The sequence below is a fragment of the Mauremys mutica genome, chromosome 2, assembly GCF_020497125.1.
Source record: "Mauremys mutica isolate MM-2020 ecotype Southern chromosome 2, ASM2049712v1, whole genome shotgun sequence".
Taxonomy (NCBI): domain Eukaryota; kingdom Metazoa; phylum Chordata; order Testudines; family Geoemydidae; genus Mauremys; species Mauremys mutica.
Window position 1 is genome coordinate 267,589,076 of NC_059073.1, and position 18,017 is coordinate 267,607,092.

An 18,017-nucleotide genomic window follows, 5' to 3' on the forward strand; every position below is an offset into this window, starting at 1 on the left:
AATAAAAACCAAAGCTACTAACATAACATGGTAGCACTTTCTGAAGGAACAACATGGCATTTTATGGTACTCCAAGTGGGCTTATTGTTTGTTAAAAATAAAAAAATATTAAATCAATACCACCTTTATTGTAACTTGAAAGGTAGAGTAAAGCCTTGTCATTATTTGAGATAATGTCTTAGTAAACTTTATTAAAGAGTTAGCAGGGCGGGACAAGGCATTAAAATATGTTCTTTTTTCAAAGATGTATGTAGCTTTCTTGAAAGGAGGATTTAAGAATCTCAAACATCTTCGCCATAGTCTCTGAATCTGTCATGGCCCATTCTCACATCTCCTCCTGCCTGGGAAAAGAAATATGCATCACCATACTGGTATTGTACTTGGAAAGTAGAGAACAGCGGTGCTAAGTACCACCTTATGATGTGGAATTGGTGTCCTTCACTGCTGCATCCATTTTAAGGGGGCATGGCCCATTATTAGGCAGAACTGGACTTCTAAAAGACAGTATTTAATAACTGGAGATATATCTATCTCCTAGAACTGGAAAGGACCCTGAAAGGTCATTGAGTCCAGCCCCCTGCCTTCACTAGCAGGACCAAGTACTGATTTTTTTTTTGCCCCAGATCCCTACGTGGCCCCCTCAAGGATTGAGTTTATAACCCTGGGTTTAGCAGGCCAATGCTCAAACCACTGAGCTATCCCAGTTCAGACCAGAATGGGGGGTGATACGTCTCAGGGGACATGCCCAGCAGGTCAATGGTAGCTACTTTTATGGCATCAAAATCTTTAACTCTTTTATTGTCTAGGGCCTGGTAGGCAATCTCAGCTTCTTTGGACAGGAAAGGTGCAAGTTGTGTAGCCCAGGTCCCCTTAGTCCATTAGGCAGTCACAGCTACCCACTTGAAAGTGACCAAGTAGGCCTCCAGATCATCATCCAGCCTCAGCTTGGCAAGGAACAGGCCAGGACCGAGTATTGTTGTTCCAAACATATCTGGCTTGGCCACCCACTGAAGCGGTCACTCCTAAAACTGACCCTCTTGCTGCTGGTATTTTTGCTGGAGCTAAAGCATATCCAGGAGTACAGTCTGTTGTCTTTGGGCAGTTCACTGGGTCACTTTTTGCCCCTCCAGTAGCAGATGCTGGGCTTCAGCATGGGCCTGCTGTTGTGTCAAAAGTCTGAATAAGTCTTCCATTGTCCCCTTGTAATGAGAGGGGTTTGGTCAATCGCACTTCTGGTACCAGTTGTCATTGGCATACTTGAGCCAGGGGGTATCTGATGTAGTGAGCTCATCTAGTTTCAATAGTCCAGTCTCTAACACACACACATACATACACACACACACACACAAAATCAAAAAGATCTCTCTGTGATCCAATCACAAAGTGGTAGTCAGCCTGGCATCTTGGGCTTGTAGTAAAAGGAAGATCCATCCATTCAGCTATACACCCTTCATTCTTCCCTCCCCTGGCTTCAGCCAGGAACTGCCATCTGATAGAAGCAACCAGCATTTTTTATTTGGCCTGCTGGGCTCTGATTGGCTGTTGCCTGCTTCCAGCCCTTATAGTTGCTGGAGGACCAATACTTGCTGGTTCCATTAGTGGTTGGCCCAGAGACGCCTTTCTAAACAACTTTGGAAGTCCAAATCATGCTGTCCTTCTCTTCCTAAAAAGTTGTTTCCCTGGGCAGAGTGTACCAAGGCAGCAAGAGTTTCTGCTACAAGGCAGTGAAAGCCTAGTACACTTGGTCACCAGGAACATCTCCACAAAAGAAAATTGTTTAGGTACATGGATACGTAAATGGAAACAGGCCCATTTTCCAATGAAAATGTGTTGTTATAGTGTGAAATGAGTCAATTTATTTATGAAAATGAACACATTCTCTGACAAGAATGGGTGTACTCATGAATTAAGGCAGATTTCAGGTTGAAAGCATGTGAAAATGTGAATTCTGCTATTTTCCATGTGAAAAATTACAATTTTGCACAAACAAAAGTCATATACAATGACATTTTGGGGGGTACAAAATTGTGTGAAATGTCAAATATTGCTGCACACAATTCCATAAAAAACAATGTGCATTTTTTTCACAGCTCTACCATCATGTGCACTGCTTTATATTCCTTGCTAACCAGTACTGATTGCCAAGATATTCATGTGTGAGTAGCAGATTTTCTATTTATAATTACTTTTCCTTTACTGATTGGTTCAATGATGCAACAGTCCATTATTTGCAACATCACAAGCTCTTCCATAATAGTCTGATTTGACAAACACTGAAGCAACTAGGCTCCAAAAAAGGGAGAGAACCAAGACTTCTAATAACATGTCTCCTTTGTTCTAATTTGGTATTGGATTTATACAAGAAAAAATAGGTAGATCTCTGATTTTTGACAGTAACACCACCATTGGCACTGACCTCTGCTCAGGACCAAGGCATGAGATGTGTGAAAAGAGTGTAACATTTACGAAGTATGACATACCAGGGTGCAATACAGACCAGTTCAATACTGGTGCCTAGGTATTAGGCCTGGTACCTAGGTATTAGGCCTGGTACCAGGGTGCCTAATAATGCCTTACTGTTTTAGCTCTCAACCTGGCCCACTCACAAATAGCTTGCCAGCATACAGGTCACTCCCAGATGTGTTTATGTAACTTCAGACTGCCAGTCACACCCTGGCTCTCACCATCTTTGATTATGCTGCACGATGACATCATCACACTCCCAGTCCCAGATTTTCCCCCAGAAATGTATGTCTTGTACTGCCCAGTCCTGTCCTGGACAGTTCAACTATATTAAGTCCATATTCCTTTAAGGGAAATAATATACAACAACTTATCACTCTAAATGGAGTTACCCAGACATTTAAAGTTAAACACACTGATTAAAAAAAACAAAATTATTAATTACAAAGAGATAGATTTTAAGTGAAAATAAGCATAGGCCCCATACAGTCAGACACGGTTACAAGAAAAATAAAGATAAAACACTTTCTAATGCTCAACTTCACAGATTAAACTTAATTCAAGGTAAAGCTCTTAACCACGTGTTCCCAATAGCATTACTGATCAAACGCTCATGTTGACTGCTCCCACAGAGTGCAACAGCTGGTTCTTTTGTTATCTGAGATGCAAAGAGTAAAACAGACTGGGGGGGAGGGTGTCTCTTGGGGTGTTTGCCCTTCCTTTTTATAGTTTCAGTCCCTCTCTTGAAAAGCATTTCTAGCTCAGAACCAGGAGACAGACTCTGTGTGGAAGGATGTTCCCTGCTGGGTTTTTTTTCCCACTTGTGTATACTTGCATGGAGGTTTCCTTTTATTTCCTCCCTTTCCACCGTAGGACTCTGTTTACTGCTTACATGCAAATTAAGGCAAACACACATTAATTTGTTCAATACAGGCCTATTTGCCCAGTTTGGTGCTACGTGAGTTTTGAACATGCACTTTTAGCATCTCATAGGGAAAAGTTTATAGTGTCACACATAATGCTTCTATACATGTTTTACCATGACGTTACTGATCAGCAAGTTATGAGTTTTCAAGTGATACCTCACAGGGCATACATTATACAAAGATTATTACAATAGTGTGTAGGGTGAGAACACAGGGGTGCATTCAGTCAGACAAATGCACAGCCACTACAGTAGGAAGGGCCATTATTTCAGTCCTTTTCTGTACAGGGTTGTGCAAACATCAGGTCATGAGGATCATGGAAATACTATTTATACACAGGCTCCACTTTGAATACATATCACTTGGAAATATTTCACAAAGGAGGTCTTTGGAGTGGGAACCTTTGAACAAAGAGGCATTAAAAGGAAAAAGTATGCTAAGAAATCTGCCTGTGCCACCTATCTTCTAGGTGACAGGTACAAACTTCTGGGTTGTTTCTTTCCTGGAAGTAGTGTCATTAAATGCAAAACTTTATAAAGGACCCGATTAGGTCAGATACATGAATCATAGAATGTAATGACTTGTTGGATCACGTTACTATCTCCCTTGCTTTCCCCCTTCCAGGCAATTTGTGAATGGCAGCTGGTGAAAGCAGACCTGCTATACTTATTTTACTGCAGAATATTGAACATGGCACAATAAAGTTATTTTAATCTCAAGATAAATAATAAAAAATAACATGGAAAAGCTGTTAGTAAATACAGTAAAAGAATATGCTTGAGGGTGTATTCTTATAGGGGAGTGAGTTATTTATAAAGATCTTCTTTCTGCATGCTAAAAGAATAGCTAAGGATATGGGTTATGGGAAAGAACCATAGGATGCACTGAGTTGTATGAAGTAAATATTCAGTAAGCAATAGACAATGCTTGCTCTATGTATCTGAGAGCTCAGGATGTATGTAAACCACCCACAGTGCAAGTAATTTTATTCTATCAGAGATTTATTTCAGCACTGATAGATATAAAATGACTAATTGAGATTGTGGCAAAATTACAAAAGCTATTAAGAACATAAGAACAGCCATACTGGGTCAGACCAATGGTCCATCTAGCCCAGTATCCAGTCTTCCAACAGTGGCCAATACCAGGTGCTTCAGAGGGAATGAACAGAACAGGTAACCATCAAGTGAGTCATCCCCTGTCGCCCATTCCCAGTTTCTGGCAAACTTCAAAGCATAGATTTGCATCCCTGTCCACCCTGGCTAATAGCCATTGATGATAGACCTATCATCCATGAACTTATCTACTTCTTTTTCGAACCCTGTTATAGTTTTGGCCTTCATAACATCCTCTGGCAAAGAGTTCCGCAGGTTGACTGTGCATTGTGTGAAGAAATGCTTCCTCTTCTTTGTTTTAAACCTGCTGCTTATTAATTTCATTTGGTTACCCCTAGTTCTTGTGTCATGAGAAGGAGTAAATAACACTTCATTTACTTTCTCCACAGCCGTTATGATTTTATAGACCTCTATCATATCCCCCCCTTAGTCGTCTCTTTTCCAAGCTGAAAAGTCCCAGTTTTATTAATCTTTCCTCGTACCCCTAATCATTTTTGCTGCCCTTTTCTGTACATTTTCCAATTCCAATATATCTATTTTGATATGGGACGACCACATCTGCATGCAGTATTCAAGATGTGGGCATGCCATAGATTAATATAGAGGCAATATGATATTTTCTGTTTTATCAATCCCTTTCTTAATGATTCCCAACATTCTGTTTGGTTTTTTGACTGCCGCTGCACATTGAGTGGATGTTTTCAGAGAACTATCCACAATGACTCCAAGATCTCTTTCTTGAGTGGTAACAGCTAATTTATACCCCATCATTTTGTATTTACAGTTGGGATTATGTTTTCCGATATGCATTATTTTGCAATCCCTTTCCTAATCGTTCCTAACCTTCTGTTAGCTTTTTTGACTGCTGCTGCACACTGAGCAGATATTTTCAGAGAACTATCCATGATGACGCCAAAATCTTTCTTGAATGATAACCAGGGCCAGCTCCAGGCACCAACTAAGGAAGCAGGTGCTTGGGGTAGCCAATACAAAGGGGCGGCACTTCGTCCACTATTGGGGTGGCAGGTCCAGGTCTTCGGCAGGAGTGAAGGACCCGCCGAACTGCCGCCGAAGAATGGTGCGGCACGACTGAGCTGCCGCCGAACTGCCGTCGATTGGCTTTTTTTTTTTCTTCACCACTTAGGGCGGCAAAAAACCTGGAGCCAGCCCTGGTGATAACTAACTTAGACCCCATAATTTTGTATGTATTGTTGGGATTATATTTTGCAATGTGCATTACTTTGAATTTATCAACACTGAATTTCATTTGCCATTTTGTTGCCCAATCACCTTTTAGTGAGATCACTTTGTAACTCTGCAGTCAGCTTTGGACATAACTATCTTAAGTAATTCCTATCATCTGCAAATTTTGCCACCTGACTGTTCAGCCCCTTTTCAAGATCATTTACAAATACGTTGAACAGGAGAGGTCCCAGTACATATCCTTGGAGAACCTCACTATTTTTTCCTCTCCATTTTGAAAACTGACCATTTATTCCCTATCTTTTAACCAATTACTGATCCATGAGAGGACCTCCCCTCTTATCCTATGATGCTTATTGAACTATTAACTTTATTTAAATAAGTACAATAACAGCTGTCATAAGCAGCCATACAAGGAACCAACAAGCAAAGGTTGCTCGCTCATTTGGGGTGAAAATCACTTCTGTGCGAGGGACCAGTACAATGATGGGAGCCTAAGTGGAACTTAAGAGGAGCATAGGTTGTGCGCTGGCCATTTGCATAGGGATGAATTCCACTCCTAGGCCTGGCCTACACTAAAAAGTTAGGTTGACCCAGCTATGTCACTCAGGGTTGTGAAAAATACATACCCCTGGGCAACACAGACTCACAGACTCAGAGAAATGAATGACTGGAAGGGACCTCAATAGGTCATCAAGTCCAGTCCCCTAGTTTAGCTGACCCTAAGCCCTGGTATAGACAGCACTAGAGCAACAAAAGAATTCTTCTGTCAACCTGCTTCTAGAGGAGGTGGATTACCTACAGCGATGGGGAAACCCCTTCTGTCAGAGTAGGTAGTGTCTACACTGCAGTGCTGTAGTATGTCAAGTATAGACAAGCCTGTAGATAAAAGAAGTCCATGTGATGGGAAAAAGTGGCTTAGGACTAAAAGCATTTGCTACATATTTTGTGTTTTAGAAGTAGATGTCAAAAATATCATAACTAAGAATTTGAACTTAGTATAGATGGAGATGAGAACAGAACCATCAACTGCCGTTCTGAAACCATTGTGCTTCGTCTGTGAACTATAAACTGCACTTTGCTTTGCCATTTAATATCTCTGTTCAGGAATGTGTAAATAAATTAGAATAGCATACAGTATCTGTGGCAACTAACTAATCTCCCAACAAGGAAATAGTTCTCTCCTGGAGTCTAAATTATCTGATCACTTGGAAACCATGAAAATATAAATTTATACAAAACTAAGAGATTCATATAATAGCATATCAAGAAAGTATGTGTATCAAACTATTGATTAGGCAATTTTGTATCCAATTACCCTTGAATTACCATATTTAGGAATGGCTGAACTAGACAGCAGCCTCCAAGTGTTTATTACCATCTCTTTAGGCCATACTTATTCACAATTACCCAACACAATGTGATACTTAGTAGATTCCTGTGCCACCAATATCCAAAACAAGTTAGCAAGTTACTGAACAGTTAGAGGGAGCCATAGGGAATATGTACTGACTGTAAACACGTGTGTGAAATAATGCAGCAACCTCTTTTAAGTGAGTTAGTGGATGAGACAATCCATAATCCCTTTTAAAATAGTTCTCCGAATTCAAAGGTAGGGATCAGAAATACCAGTGGTCACATAATGGAAATTCCCATGGTAGTATTAAACTTATGGAAGGAGGGAGGGGTTGAAGTTGCAGGTGGCCTCTCAATTTTTGGGAAAGGTTCAACTTCCCACATAGCACTCCAAAACAGCTGGAGAAAGCCAAACAAAATGTCAATCAAATTCTAGTGAGCACAGGTCAGGACAAACATCTGCCTTTTTTGTCTTATTTCTCTGTGTGTTCTACTCAGTTTTTTGTTGCACACAATTACTCTTCATTAAATAGTTTGTTTATTCCACAGATTAAGGCTCAACAAGAGGTTCTTGTACTTTGTCTTAGTTTGCTTTAGCCAGTTGACCAAGTGCATAGCAGAGAGCATTTTTCACATTGACACTGTGATTAACAGCTTGGGCCCTTTTTCAGAGTTATGATTTTTCATAAAGTTGCCTCTTCAAGATGAGCAAGATTAAGCAGTGCACTTGTGCTAATTTACTTTTAAAGAGTGTCAGCCTCACATCAGTTAATCTTGGCATATTATCCAGTAAAGGAGAAATGAAGCCAAATATTTCATTTTTTAAGAATCAGAGCAGAATTCTCACAAGCAGGAACAAACATGGAGAATATGTTATATCCTTCCCCAGTGGGTCACTGACAGCATCTTTACTGAAGATGTGTAAGTCTCTTTCACACATGTACTGCAACCACACTGTATTTGGATTTACTCAGGAAAGAAATTGTTAGGACAAACACAATCTCAGAAGTCTGCTGAAGGACCTGAAGTCAATGGGAAAACATTTCCTTGAAGACTCCACATGGTGGATAACTATGGTGTTCTCTCCCCTTTCTTTTCATAGTTCAATAAACCTTTGAAATGTATTCTTTGAAACATATGCCCTGACCAAGGTTCTCTCTCCTGTTAGGGTGTAGACACTGTTGTCTTCCCAAAGTTCATTGACCCTGCTTCAAGAGTCAGGATGGCTTCTTTCTGTTCTTCCCTTCTTGTTGACTTACCACCCCCCTACTGATTCATATGGAAATGAGGCATCCATTATTTTGATTCAATAATGCTTAATTTATCTTGGAGAAAGGTAGGTAGCCACCTTCCCTCCTGTCTGGGAGAACATCTGTTTTTTCCTATGTTTGGTCACAGATTTTAAGTAAGTATTCATAATTCCTCATACTGTGTTAAAGTATACATTTCACAATTATATTAATCACCAGTGTGTCATAAAAAACCTTACTCAATACACTTTTACAATACAGTAACATTGTATACAATCAGTTGATTCAATTATTTATCATTTGAGGTTCAGGCCCCATTGTCTTTATAGTTAAGAGGCTATCTCCTCCACTTGCTAGTTTGATGGCTTTGTTTTCCTTTTATGTAAATGTACCTTCAAGGTCTCTGCTTGAAGACAAGGCTGGTCAGAAAAGCAGATACACATACCTTTATCTCAGGCAGACTGTGCTTACAGTATTGCTTGCCAAACACATTTTAATAACATAATTCTAGCACATATCCAAAACTCTTTGTACACACCCCACACACACATCACACAAAAATATTAATGATCACTTAGTTGTTAGTTTTCCTATGATATACTATATAACAGCTTTTGCATATATATCATGACAACAGTGTGTTTGGTGTAGTGACTATGATAGGCCTGACTAAGTTGTTGATACAGAATAGTGAACCACCAATATCCATAATATCTAACAGAATTTCAGTTTATCCAGTTCCAGTTCTGCCCAGAACCTATATATGCAGATATTGTATGAAAATGCAAAAAAACTGCAGGGAAAAAGGTTTGTCAAACATTTCAGAACATTCACAGTCCCATGTTGTTTTTTAACAGGAACTCTGTTACTCAGCCGAATGGACCTTGCAGGTTAAGGTGAATATTTGGAAAGAGAAGACCTTCAAGGAAAGTCCAGAAGTTCAGGTGAACACAGAAATAAAGCCAAACTTCTGTTTGGTCACTTTGTTTAGATCCCAGACTCCGGATGTGAGAGGCTGGGACTTTTTAAAGAAACATATCTTTTTTTAAACATAGGGCTGTAAGTGGTGAGAAGGAGGCCAGGCAGGTCATAGCTGGAACTAGAGGGTTTGAGGTAAAGTGTAATGCGCTCCATCAGATTCTCAGCTGCCACAGGTGGTGTGACTTAGAGCAGCCCTTAAGCTGCTCTAACTTAGATCATGGACTGCAGTGGCACCCAGCTTGCCCAGGATGGGGGTGGGAGGGAATAAGATGGTTTACAGCTGCCTTCCTCTCTCACTGCCTCTGTCCTCAGTTGCATCTAGTGTAAACTAAGCACTGCTGAAGATTGAGCTCAGATACTTCCTTATCCATTTATCTCTTTTAATGTGCCCCTACCCTGGTTTATTCTCCTCATCTATGTATGCATACACTTCATAAACTTATTTGTATTAGAGTCACTGGGTATTAGGATATTACTCGCTCATTAGCCCATTCATGTATAAGCCAACCCCCCAAGATGGTTAGGTAACAATAGCAAAAACTGTATGACCCTTTCATAAGCCAACCCTATATTTCAGGGGTTGGCAAACTTTGGCTCCTGGACATCAGGGTAAGCCGCTGGCAGGTTGGGACATTTTGTTTACTTGGAGCGTCTGCAGGCATGGAACCCCTCAGCTCCCTGTGGCCGCAGTTCGCCGTTCCCAGCCAATGGGAGCTGCAGGAAGTGGCGCTCCAGGTAAACAAAATGACAATGTATTAGATATTCAATTCAATGATTCCATAGAGTTTAAAATAATCAGATTTTGGTGTAGACCCATTTATAAGCCACTCCCCGCTCTTTGCTGCGTCACATTTTTACCAAAAATATTCGGCTTATGAATGAGTATATATGGTAGTTAATACAGATACATTTATAAAGGACCAAAGTTTTTTTTGTTATCATCATCTTGTCCCTTTCTTGAACTATATGGTGAGTGAAGCAGTTGGTACAGTGCTAGCTTCTAGCCTCTTCCTAATTTTAGTTGGGTGAAGCAGAGGGGTTTTTCCCCGTGACATTCATACCAGACTGTTGAGCTTATATTCTTATAAATATAAGAAGAAGAAATTAGTTGGGCCCTCCAATCTGAGCCTATGTCTATCTAGAGTGTTAAAACTCAGATAAAGGGTCTGGTGGGGTAGACAATCTCTGTAGTTACAAGAATATAACCTCAAGAAGCTGGAATGGGGTACCTAATTCTGACCTCCTGCTTGTGAGTTATAGTGTCAATTTCCTTTGGAAGCTGGCATCTTGTGTGTTGGTTTGGGATATTGCTACTGGTGCTGGCCTTCTTGCTTCTTTAACTTCTGGAAATGATAGAAAAACTTTGCACTTAGTGCTGAATTAAGGGATGGGGGTGGGGAGACGGCTGAGGAGTCTGCAGCCCTAGGCCTCTGATTTCCTGAGGAGCCTCCAATACTTGACATATACACTGGAAGATTTTGATCATATTCATGGTAATGCTAAAAAGAACAAAAAAATATTTATGTCCCCTACTGACACTGATTTTGTCCAAGTTTCTTAAGCTTTCACAGTTAAAGTTTATTTTTTTCCAGGCTTTCAGCTGCTGGCAACAGGCTTGTGAATTGGTGGCACTAATCACGGGATGTCAGCTGCTAATGGCAACACTGCAGAGTACTTCTTTAGTATTTTTTAATCTTACCTCAGTGAGATGGCCAGTCGATAATTTCCAAGCAAAAGTGCAAAAAGGGAAGTTAAATTAGAAAGTGAGAAAATTGTAATGAAGTTATCCAAACTTACTATTTCTCCAGTTACTCCAGTACTCCTTCAGAATTATCTTCCAAAGATGTTGGACTGTCCTTTTCAGAAATGATAATCAAAGTGAAGATGTGGATGTGAACTTGTTCCCTCAGGAGAGGGCAGAATAAACAGCAAGCATTCCTGAAATCCAGGACAAAAGTGACAATGAAAGAGACAATCCACTTTTCCTACCATCTGTCTGTCTGGAGAGAATAGTAGTGAGAAAGAGGATAATTTTGCTGTTAATGCTGAACTATCTCCAGCTAAATGACCTTTTTTTGATAATGGAGGGATTTCACACCCCCTGTTTGAGAAAGGCCTGCACAAATGGGAAATTTATAGCTTCCGAGTGGCAACACAAAAGTATGAAAAAGTATCTCTCACCTCTTCTTTTCAAACAATAACTACCAAATGAAGAGCATTATCAGAGGCATTGGTTGATCTATTCTATATCCACAGAAGCAGTATTCTGTTTCACATGCAAACTCTCTTCATTGCCTAATAGTCTTAGTATCATTGTAACTCCAGGCTTTTCTGACTATAAAAAAGCAGAGGAGAAGACTTGTTCTCATGAAAGAATTATATTGACAGGGAGATGGTATAGCCGGTTCTAGCACAAACTGCTTACTGGAAGGAAGTTTTAAGGCATATTGTGACAGTTGTTAAACTTCTCGCTGAATGTGGTTTAGCATTTAGAGGACATTAACATCTCTCCTCAGAATGGAAATTATCCAGGTGTTCTTGAAGCCATCACCATATTTGACCCATTTTTAAGGAAGCATATTAAACACTATGGAAACAAAGAATCCTGTGGCACCTTATAGACTAACAATCGTTTTGCAGCATGAGCTTTCGTGGGTGAATACCCACTTCTTCGGATGCAAGCATTCACCCACGAAAGCTCATGCTGCAAAACGTCTGTTAGTCTATAAGGTGCCACAGGATTGTTTGCTGCTTCTACAGAACCAGACTAACACGGCTACCCCTCTGATATGGAAACAAAAGAAAGGTCATCCATCCTATTTGTCAAAAATAATCTGTGATGAGTTCATTGAACTAATGGGACCTAAGCTTTTGGAATTCATTGTAACTGAAGTCAAACAGGTAAAATACTACTTTCATAATAGCAAAGTATTGTGGCACCTTATAGACTAACTGCTGCTTTTACAGATCCAGACTAACACGGCTACCCCTCTGATACTATTTCATAATAGATTCAGCTCCTGATATCACCCACATTGATCTGTTATTTTATGACACTGCTTACATGTCTATCTACCACTGGATTTATACTGATTGAAAGACACATAAGCAAGTCGCTCTTACGACTATATAGTCTTTAGTGGACCCAAACAACATTGCTGTTGAAAACTATAGAGGTCAGTCATACAATAACACAAATAACATGTCCGGAAAGTATAAGGTCTTTAAGCCTGATCAAAGGACTAAAGGACACTAGCTGTATATGTGCCATGCACAGCTTATTCTTTGAACTTAGTTGGAACTTGCAGCATTGATTTTTGCATGGAAGCCATAAACTTTTTCAGTTTTGTTCAGAAACTTTTTCTGGTGGCATCGCCACAATATTTCCAATATTTCCAAGAGTGGACAAGGAACTCCTCTTGTCCTAAAAACCTTGTCAGTATGTGATGGTCCTGTCACCTGAATCTTGTAAAACAGCTTTAGTGAACTATGAAGGCATTCAACATTGTCTGAAAGAAACAGTGGGCAATGCTCAGGAAAATGGTGAAACTTGAAGGGAAGCCAGTGCTTAATTTGTTCCCGGACTTGCAGTTTGGCAGTTCATAGCCCCGGCACCTCAGGGCTTGCTGCATCAATTATGAATGTAAAAAAATTGCTTGAGCCCCAGCATCTAATTGCTTGAGCCCTGACACTTCTTTCATTACAAATTAAGCACTGAGGGAAGCACAATCATGTGCCAACTGGAAACTGTATTTATATTTTATGGAATGTGATACTAGACAGGTTTGACAAAACTTGTATAAAGCTTCAAAAGCCAGGTCTGGATCTTGCAGTTGCTGTTAATTTGCTGACATACTTGCAAAAGTTTATCACAAACTTAGAGTCTTGACTATTCTGAGAAGCAAACAAAAAAATTTGGAACTGATGTTGCTGAGTCATTCCATGAAGAACACAAACTAGTGTAAAGCAAATTTTCCAGATGGCAAGTGACACTTCGAGAAATAAGGAAATTCAAATTTGAGTACTTTTATTGTATCCTCAACAAGCTAAGTTTGAAACTAAAAAGATGAAGTAAATGATATGCTGAACTACCCATAAGGTTTGTCTTCCTTACGTCTCTTGAACAAGTATGAAGTGAAAAGGAGATGAAAACATGCACTCATGCATTGCTTTATTCTCACCGAATGATCTAGAGCCTAAGCTTTTTGCAAAATTGTATCAATTTTCAGCATTTATAAAGGTATTGTGACACGTAGTTGCAGGATAAAAGTGCTACTGGAATAATCAAAATTTGCATGACAAAGAGCTGAGTAATATCTTTCTGAATATTTTCATTGCGCTGATACTGTATTTGACTGTACCCATTGCCAACTGTAAAGCAGAGGAATGGTTCTATACACTTGCCTTAGTAAAAAATTGGCTTTGATCAACTAAGGTATAAACAAAGCTTAATGCTCTTTCAATCATGTCAGTTGAATGAAATTTACTTCACAAGTGTCATTTGAGGCCACCATAACTGTTTTTGCAGCATGTAAAGCTTGCAAGATGTCAGTATGAATACACGGCATTTCATTTGACTATTAATTTTTTATGTTTTTATGTTTAACCAGGTAGTATGTAACCTATTTATTGTCTTTGATTTTCTTTTCATGTTTATTCAGTAACATACATGACTTGTTACTGTGGTCACAAAAAAGGGGTCTCTGATAAACATTAGGCCAGGGTTTCCAATCTTGTTAATCTGGCCCTCTATCTTCCACACTTTTCTATTTATGTATAATGTCTTCTGCTAGAGGAAGCACACTGCATTCATTTCTGTATTATTTAGCCATTTAATGTGATAGTGATAATGTAACCCTTCTGCTAGGTGATTTCAGCAGCAACGAGGGCCAGGTTCAATATCTACAGGTTCCTCTTAACATTAGAAAACAAATCAACTTGAGCACCCTCCCAGAAATCTGGGGAAAGAAACATCACCCCTGGGAAAGGGAATCCAACATTAATATGGGAAAACAACACTGTCTGAAAAGCATGCAAACCATAAGTAAACAGCCACTACACAGTATGCTGGGCAGTGTCCTTTGCCTCAGTTTACCACCTTACAGGGTAAAAGTGCCCGGACACATGGTGAGAAACTTCGTGGAGAGTTCTATGCAGGACGTTATCAGGAAGCAAATCACCAGGACCCCGTCCAACCAAGATGTTGCCACCTACCTGAGCAGCACATTGGAAGATGAATTTGGAAGAGATGGGAGAGACTTTGCTTCGCTCTGGACTCATGCCTGCAATGCTATGTGACAACTGGAGAAGCGTATCGGTTGCCACTGGACACAGTGCGAGGAATGTCAGGAGCTGGGAGTTCTGGTGACACAGGTGAAGAATACGGAACACACAATCATCACTCCGAGAGCTAGAACCATGCTGGAGAGGATCCCAGAGCATGCCATCCGCTCCCAGGATGTGGAAAACCTGAAACGGAAGCTGGACCAGGGCAAGGCCTTCGAGGTGACATGCAAGCGGGACGCCAGCAACCACTTCCTCTCTGGGAGCAGCTTCACCCAATTTGCTGACTGGAAGGTCCTCCACAGGGCCCATCTCAACTGTGTCTACCATGGGAATTGGGATAAGTGATGCAGGAAGTGCGGCTATGCCAACGAGATGCTACCCCATGTCTTCTGTAGCTGCAAGCCCCATTCCAGAGCCTGACAGCTGCACCACAACACCATCCAAGATTGCCTGGTCCGAGCCATCCTGCCACCCATGGGGAAGGTTGCTGTGAATTTCTCCATCCCCGAAACAGACAGCCAACTGTGACTGGACATCGTCATCAGCAACAAGGAATGGAAGAAGATCATCATGGTAGGTGTCAAAGTTCCCTTTGAAAACAGGACCCCGGCCTTCCGTGATGCCTGATCTCGAAAGTTGGAGAAATAGGCCCCTCTGGCTGACACCTTGAGAGCTAGAGGCTATGAGGTTCAAACTCACGTACTGATCGTCGGAGCCCTGGGTGTGTGGGACCCCAGCAATGTTCAAATATTGCGAGAATGCGGAATCAGTCAACACTATGCTCGGCTGATGTGGCAACTCATTGTGTCGGATGCCATCAGATAGTCAAGGGACATCTACCTAGAACATCAGAGTTGCTGAAACAATTTTTACAGTGGGGGGTGCTGAAAGCCAGTTGTCCCCAAATTTTTTACCTGGCACCCCCATCCATGCCCACTTTCCCTAGAGCTGGGGCCAAGACTGGGCTATGGCTCCGGGAGGTGAGGGCAGGAGGTGGACAGGGGTAAGGGGGCTGAGGCTGGGACCACAGCTGGGTGTAGAAACAGAGCCCCGGGTGCAGGGCCAGCAGCCAGGACCCCGCATGCGGGGTCAGGGGCAGAGCCCTGGGTGGGGGTCCTGCAGCAGCCAGGACCCCACGTGCGGGAAAAGGGGGTGGAGCCCAAGGCAGGGATCCTGCAACAGCTGGGACCCCACGTGGGGCTGGAGGCAGAGCCGTGGGCGTGGGTCTGGCAGTGCAGGGACCCTGGGTACGGGGCTAGCATCCCTAGTTCCCGCGGCCCTGTAGAACACATCACTGGACATTGTCAATACTAGGAAAGAGGAGCTGGAGTGCTGATGAGAAGTAATGGAAATACTTCTCTGATGGATTATATCTACTAAGGGACAACCTATCCTAAATGCCTAGTTACTGAGGGACAATCCACACTCCTTCCTATATCTGCTTTCTACAACCAACTCTCTGTATTACTTTTCCTAGATGATGTACCCGAATACTTGGATGCTAATATCTAAATTGTATCATTAAACTTATTCATCTTATGTGGGTTATTGCTGATTAGGTACTATATATATTGTATTACTTTTAAACCAACCTTTGTACTTTTGGATAATTTAAGCACTATACCCAGATGTACAGACACTCTTTCCTTAACCTGTGTATTATATAATTTTAACATTAGCTTTAGTAAAAAACATAATTTGAATGCAGGGATAATGCAATGTTGTTATCCTTATTGTATGACTAAAAGACAACAGAGGTGAGGGTCTTAAATGAGGTGAGGGTCACTCTAAATGTAACCTCATTTGTTAAGCTCAGGATAGTGATGGCCAATTTGAGTGAAAATTGAGATGGACAGATGGATGTTCCTACCTGCCTGCTGATATGTGGACAGGGCTGGCCTTACCATGAGGCGAACTGAGGCGGCTCTAGATGCACAGAGTTGGTGGAGTGCTGTGCTGAAGGAAGGAGGGCACAAGAGACATTACGGGCAGGCAGGAGAAAAGGTTAGAGGGAATAAGAGAAAGCAGGAGGAGCTGCAGGGAGAGAGAGGAGGAGGAGCCAGTTAGGCCCTTAAGATGCTGATATCTTCCCTCACTCAGGCCCTGCTACCAATAAGGCCTACTTATTTGTCCCCTTCAACTGAGTGTTGAGAGCCACTATAACTTGCACAGAACAGCAATCATGAGTGAAAGAAGAAAACGCCTTCTGGGGCAGCATTCAGAAAAAGAAAACAAGCAAAGGAAGCTTTTCAATCTAAGCAGGAAGGAGCTCTCCTGAGATACATAGACACAAATGTTCATGATGAGCCTTCCGGCCCCAGTGAGGATGTGAGTGGTGAGGAGATGCCACTTCCAGTTAGTCAGAGTGCAGGTTACCTGGCAGCTACTGCAGAATCCATATCTCCATCTCAAATGGATGTAACCATGTACATTCCTGAAGAAAAGTGTAGATCACAGAAGAGTGTGGTGGAGACACAAGAAACAGCTGCTGCTGAGTTTAGTTCCTTAAGTCTAGATGATCCAGGACTGTGGACTCACTTGAGCAGTAGCCTGAGGGACTTCTTTATACTGCATGGGCCACAGCAAGTGAAAAACTTCATGTTCCCCAAAGACAATGAAAATAGAAGTTTCCATCCAACACATTACTGGCATGAAATCCCCAATGGAGACAAAATGGAGAGGCCATGGCTTATCTACTCAAAAACCCAGAATGCTGCATACTGCTTTTGTTGCAAACTCTTCCAGTCTAATGTTCCAGCCACATTGGGTTCTACAGGAACAAAGGACTGGAAAAATCTGGCTAGAAATCTGGCATGCCATGAGAAGGCAGCAAATCACCAGGGAGCATTTCATAGGTGGAAAGAGCTTGAGATGAGACTAAGGTTAAAGGCCACCATAGATGATCAACATCAAGAGACGATTGCATCAGAGACTCTTTACTGGCAAAATGTTCTGAAAAGGCTCATTGCCATTGTGAGAATGCTTGCTACCCAAAACCTAGCACTGTGTGGCACTTCAGATCAGCTGTATGTGCCAAACAATGGAAACTTCCTTAAAATTGTGGCACTGATGGCTGAGTTTGATGCTGTACTCCAGGAGCATCTAAGAAGAGTCACCACCCAAGAAATGTACACACACCACTACCTCGGAAAAACAATTCAAAATGAGATCATACAGTTACTGGCAACAAAATTCAAACAGAAGATTGTGGCGGATCTGAAGTCAGCAAGATATTACTCTGTTATTCTGGACTGCACAGCTGACATCAGCCATACAGAACAAATGACTTTAATGGTGCATTTTGTAACAACAACAGAACCTAGTGAAAATGTCATAAGAACATAAGAATGGCCGTACTGGGTCAGACCAAAGGTCCATCTAGCCCAGTATCTGTCTACCGACAGTGGCCAATGCCAGGTGCCCCAGAGGGAGTGAAC

At 41.5% G+C, this 18,017-nt stretch overlaps 1 long non-coding RNA gene across 1 annotated transcript; it reads right to left on the minus strand.

Moving 5' to 3' along the window:
• Positions 1–85: 85 nt before the first annotated feature.
• On the minus strand, positions 86–14,619 carry LOC123363089. Its single transcript, XR_006576704.1, has 3 exons — positions 14,509–14,619; positions 11,092–11,232; positions 86–341 (listed from the first exon to the last, which is right to left on the minus strand). It is a non-coding gene; the product is annotated as an uncharacterized LOC123363089 (long non-coding RNA).
• Between the last annotated feature and the right edge of the window lie 3,398 nt (positions 14,620–18,017).